Source organism: Aotus nancymaae, unplaced genomic scaffold (genome assembly GCF_030222135.1).
Source record: "Aotus nancymaae isolate 86718 unplaced genomic scaffold, 86718_ANA_hifiasm-v0.15.2.pri h1tg000062l, whole genome shotgun sequence".
NCBI lineage: Eukaryota > Metazoa > Chordata > Mammalia > Primates > Aotidae > Aotus > Aotus nancymaae.
Window position 1 is genome coordinate 34,335,070 of NW_026988476.1, and position 6,165 is coordinate 34,341,234.

Consider the following 6,165-nt stretch of genomic DNA (forward strand, 5'->3'; position numbering starts at 1 on the left):
GTGATTTTCCTGCCTCAGCCTCCCAAGTAACTGGGATTACAGGCATGTGCCACCACACCCAGTTAATTTTTGTGTTTTTAGTAGCAATGGGGTTTCACCACATTGTCCAGATTGGTCTCAAACTCCTGACCTCAAGTGGTCTGCCCACCTTGGCCTCCCAAAGTTCTGGGATTACAGGTGTGAGCCACTGTGCCCGGCTTGTTCTTGTAGTTTAGTGAGAACATAAGAAGCCAGAAATCTCAAACTACCTATCAGATATCAGTACTTTACTGATGAGAACCATTCCATAGTTTTTAGAAACATACTTTCCCATATCATAATCCTTTCTTAATTGGAAATGACCCAGACATCCAATGAGCACCCAAAGTAATGTCAATATTTTACATTACACAAATACTCATAGTATTTATTCCATTTCCATTTCATTCACTTTTGGCAGTTTCTCTAGATTACTTAAGAGAACTGAGATATTAGGCAAGAGTAGTCATTATTTCCATGTTAGCCATTTTTATACCCCGTACATATTAGGTGTTCACCTAAGTAAGAACTTTAAAGTTAAATACATAGGTATTTTCATCAATAACTCAGAAGACTCAGCTGTTTTCATTAAACCAACAACATTAAATTGGTCTTTATTTTAAAAAATCAAACAAAGATCATTTTGGTTTTGGCTGGGTTTATGGTTTATTTATTTATTCATTTATTTTTAATCCATCTTGGGTTAGGGTTTACAGTTTTATAACCTTCTGTTCCAAGCTCTGACACCTCAAAATATCTAGCAGAGACAAATATAAAACCCAAACAAAAATGTATGCTGATAATTCTGGAGACATTTCTATTTTTATCTTGCCAATTATTTTATTTTATTTTATTTTAGAGATGGAGTCTCACTCTGTTGCCCAGGCTGCAGTGCAGTGGCACAATCTTGGCTCACTGCACCCTCTGCCTCCTGGGTTCAAGCAATTCTTCTGCCTCAGCTTCCTGAGTAGCTGAGACTACTGGTGCCTGCCACCATACCTGGCTAATTTTTGTATTTTTAGTAGATACCGGGTTTCACCATGTTGTCCAGGGTGGTCTCAAACTCCTGAGTTCCGGCAATCTGCCCACCTTGGCCCCGCAAAGTACTAGGATTACAGGTGTGAGGCACTGCGCCCCCCCACCAATCTTGTCAATAATTTAAAAGCCAGCTTGTTTATTAATGATTTACTTAAGTTACATGAACTTGAAAATTGCTTAGACTTATGTACATAATTTACGAATACTCTTATTTATAAGCCAATTTAGTAGGCACAAGATACAACATAATAAACGTACATACACATAAACAGATCTAAACATTATGCACACATATAAACAAAGATCCAATAACTTCTACCTTGGATCTTTAGCTATAAGATAGCAATACAAACTCACTGGTTTATGAACACATTCACATAGCTAAACTTTGTTTGCCCCGATAGGTAATCCAATGAAGGCTGTGAACCAAAATTTGGAATAAAGCAGTTTTCATGGCAGTTTTACTTTTAAAGTCCAAACTGGGAGACCTTTAAAACTTCAAAGAACGCTGAAGTCAAACAGCACCACAGAAGAAAATCACACACTGACCAAGCCTGACCTTGCTTAGAACAGCAGCATAAAAGACATGATGCCTGAAACTCCATCCTGCTTTCCTATTCAACAGCAAAGTGAGACCTACAGAGAGGCCAAAATTCTCCAGATCCCAAAGAGTATTGGGGCCAAACAATATTACACAAGAATATCAGTTTATCAGATTCTGATTTCCCATATTGATGCACACACACAAACAACTACCAAAACACAATCCAACTCCTGCAGCAACAAACAAGCCCTAAGAGTGTCCAGACTAAAATGGTTCAGGGTGCTTTCCTCTCTCAACTGGCTGTTTTTTTTCAATCTGCAAATGGAAATTCCTTTGGAATTCCCCATATTGAGAGGAGCAGACCCTGCTCTCTCGTACTCACAAAAGACACTCTCTTGCCTGGGCACAGATGTGAAATTTCAAAGGCTGTTCTTCCTGGGCAATCAGGACTGCAGTTGAGGCTGGCAGCAGCAGGGCCAGAAAGAGAGAGAGAGAAAAAGAGATAGAGACTGTGACCCACCTCTGGCCACAAAAGGGTCAGGCAGCTGCTCAGGAGGGCTTCTGAAACTCTCCCAGCCTGCGGCAGCTGAGTCACAAACAACATGTTCCTAGTCGGGAAACCAAAATCTGTTACTGAAATGCCAGGGGTTCAGTCTAGGTCTTGCTGCTTGCCACACAAATGTCAGTCACTGAGACAGCAAGCATTGCCAGGGAAGAAAGCTTTATTCATGTGCTTCAGCCAAAGAGAATGGGAGATCAGTCTCAAACCCATCTTTCTGACTAAAATTAGGGGTATGTATAGCAGGAAAGAAATGTAACTGCATGTGGGAAAACAGGAACTAGGGAAGGGTAAGGAAGAGGAGTTGGTAAACAGGAATCACGATGAATGAGAAGTCTGGTATTTCATTGTCGGAAGGCTAAGTTTTAGTTTCTTGATACTATCCTGGAGGCCTGAAGGTGGGTTTCCTGAGGAAGGAACTTAGATAAGACGAGTATAAGTTTCAAGCTTTAAGATCAAGAGGGTAAATTTGTATGTTTATCCATAAAAACATTCATTTTCAGGGAAAGAGATTCTCTGAATAAATCAAATATTTACTTAACTACTTTAGAAGAAATTCTCCTAAATTGATATATTATCTTATTTTAAAAAATTAAGTGATAAAATACACACAGAAAAGTGTAGCTAGTATATATATACAGTTTTTAAGAGTCTAATACAAAAAACACTCAGTTGACCACCTAGCTTTGGAAATAGAATAGTAGCAAAATCTTTGAAGGCCCCTGTATGCCTCTCCTCGCCCTGAAATAATCATTTTTCTACATTTTGTTTCTATTTTCTTTTTAAAAATAATTTATAGGTATATTTTTCCAGCAAATTTACTATTCAGTTTTTTCTATGCTGCATATATGTCCCTAAATACAGTTTAATTCTACCTCTTTTTTGAATTTTATTATTATTATTAGAAATTATGTTTCCTTTTTTTTTTTTTTTTTTTTTTGTTTTTTTGAGACAAGGTCTTGCTGTGTCACCCAGGGTGGAGTAGAGTACAGTGGTATGATAATAGCTCACTGTAGCCTCAATTTCCTTGGCTCAAACTATCCTCCTTTGTCAGCCTCCTGAGTGGTTGGGACTATAGGCACACACCACTATGCCTGGTCATGTATCCTTTTAATTGTGTATTTAATTCAACTGTTTCCTCTATTGACTACTATTCTGATAACAATTAGGTCCCCACCTCTCAGGAACATTGCATCTGACCAGACTGAGAACCAATGTGAACGTGGGCCCCAAACCAGGGCTTTCAGAAAAAAAAGCAGCAGCCCAGCATTTCCCTTTACTTAGAATGGGACTGGGAATGGGAAGGTCCAAATATCTACCATCCAAACTCAGAAAATCTGGAACTCAGCTGGGCACGGTGGCTCACACCTATAATCCCAGCACTTTGGGAGGCCCAGGCAGGCAGATCACTTGAGGTCAGGTGCTTAAGACCAGCCTGGCCAATTGAAATGCTATCTGTACTAAAAATACAAAAATTAGCTGGGTGTGGTGGTGCATGCTTGTAATTCCAGCTACTCGGGAGGCTGAGGCACGAGAATCACTTGAACTCTCCGGAGGCAGAGGCTACAATGCAGAGCCGAGTGCAAGTTGGAGTGCAGAGCCGAGATCATGCCACTGCATTCCAGCTTTAGCGACAGAGTGAGACTGTGTCTCAAAAAAGAAAAGAAAACCCGGATCTCAATGCCAACAAGGAAACCAAAATGTATCAGGAATGAAGTACAGTACCCTCTAATATACTCAAGGTCAAGAAGGGCTTGGAGAAATATATCTGACCATCTGGCCTATTGTAATAGAAATGGTCCCATCCCAGCATTTTAAATGCTTTTGTTTCTATTAGATTTCTCAAAGGCGTATAAAATCTACTAAAAAGGATATAGTGAATCAGAATAAATCAGCTCACTCACAAGAAACATTTCTGGATAATGATTTTTGGTTACTGAGATTATTCATCACATTATTTCAAAGTGGCAAAATTCAGAGAGATCTGTGTGAAAAGAGAATTCAAAAGCAGTGGCCATGTTTGCTGTCAGATTTATGTAGGACACATATACATACAACCTCTATTATTTTCAGTGTATATGTCAAGAGGCCAAGAACTCTGATCATCAAAATAAGTTATTTTGCACATTACATGCACAGGACAACAGAGGGAAAGACACTTTCTTGGAGGATGACTAAAAGGCATTTTGCAAAACATACATGTTACTCTGAAGTGGAAGGACTAGAGCCCAGTGCTTTGTGGGCTTCATTAACTTGACCCCTCCTCTTCTTTGGTTACAGTGGCATCAGTGGCCACTGTTTCTTCTACCTGTTCTGCTAGCTTATTTTCCTCTTCCTAATCTTGAGGACAGAAGTCTGGGTATTTCTGCATGCATTCCTGCATGGGAATATAGACTGGTCTACACAGTCTGACCCCTTGACATCCTCTGTGCTATAGTGGAAGCAGGAAAAGGCTGATTTGAACTGTTCCCCACAGGGACTGATGGCCATTACGGGCGGGTCCCACTTAATGACTCCATTTGGCAGTACCAATCTGTGCCCCTTGTAGGGATCACTGGGGTCATCAGCCAACAGGTCTGCATGGAGTTTTGTGATCTTCTTTGGCCATAAATATGATTTGATTCTTCTCTTCCTGCTGGCAGTAGGACATGGCTGCAGTCCAGTGCTTAATGGTTCAACAACTAGAAAGTAATAATGAGTATACATTTGCATGAACCTAACAACATAACTTCAAAATATATAAAGCAAAAATTAACAAACATATAAGAAGAAATTGATAAATTCACAAATAAGTATGAGGTTTTTGCATGGCATTCTCAGTAATGGAAGAATCAGACAATATGATTAACAAACTTGACCTAATAAACATATATATATAGGATACTGTACTCAACATACCAGAACATCCAACAGTCTCAGAACATTTTCTTTAAACTTACACAGGATATTGACCATATATTTCAGCCTAAGGAAAATGTCAACAAATTTCAAAGGATTATAATCACAAAATCATATCTTTGACCTTAATGCATTTAAACCAGAAACAACTAGATAATTAGAAAATCATATGTACTCAGAGATTCAAAAACATTTTGCATATTCCACACATCACAACACTTATATGGGAAATCTGAAAATACTTTCAACAATAAAAAAAAATGACATCTAAAAAACATGTGGCACACACTTCAAAGGAAATTTATAGCTTTATATGCACACATTAGAAAAATAAAGGATGAAAACCAATTATCCAGTTCAAAAAATGAGAAAAAGAAAAGGAATTTTTTTTTTTTGAGATAGTCTCATTTCATCACCCAAGCTGGAATATAGTGACACAATCTTGGCTCACTGCAACCTCTGCCTCCCAGGCTCAAGTGATTCTCCTGTCTCAGTCTCCCTAGTAGCTGGGATTACAGGCATGTGCCACCATTGGCTAATTTTTATATTTTTAGTAGAGACAGGGTTTCATGTTAGCAAGGCTGGTCTTGAACTCCTGACTTCAAGTGATCTGCCCACCTCAGCTTGCCAAAGTGTTGGGATTACAGGCATGAGCCACTGTGCCTAGCCTAAGAACAGCAATTTTAAACAAAGAAAATTGGAAGGAAATTATAAAGAGCTAAAATTAATGATGTAGAAAAGAAATATATAAAGAGAATATCAATAAAACCAGAAGTATGTTCTTTGAAAAGGCTAATAAAATTGACAAAGTTCTAATAAGACTAGGAAATAAAAAAAGAGAAGGCACAAATAACCATTACCAGAAATGAAAAAAGATTGTCAGAGAGGTGACTAAAGTAGGAGAAAAAAATTAAAAAGAAGAAAAAAAGAAAAAAAAATAGCACCATGACTAGAGATCCCACAGATATTTAAAAAGTTAGTAAAAGATTTTATGGACAACTTTATGTAAACAATTTTTTAATGTTTAGATTAAAGGAACACAACACCAGAAAAATGTAACTACTTATCACAACTGATGTAAGAGGCAGGAAACGGTAAAAAGAAAACA

The 6,165-nt window shown here is 38.1% G+C and overlaps 1 pseudogene; it reads right to left on the reverse strand.

The window, feature by feature from the left end:
* Positions 1 to 4,407: 4,407 nt before the first annotated feature.
* Positions 4,408 to 4,809, reverse strand: LOC105710011 (mitochondrial intermembrane space import and assembly protein 40-like; annotated as a pseudogene).
* Between the last annotated feature and the right edge of the window lie 1,356 nt (positions 4,810 to 6,165).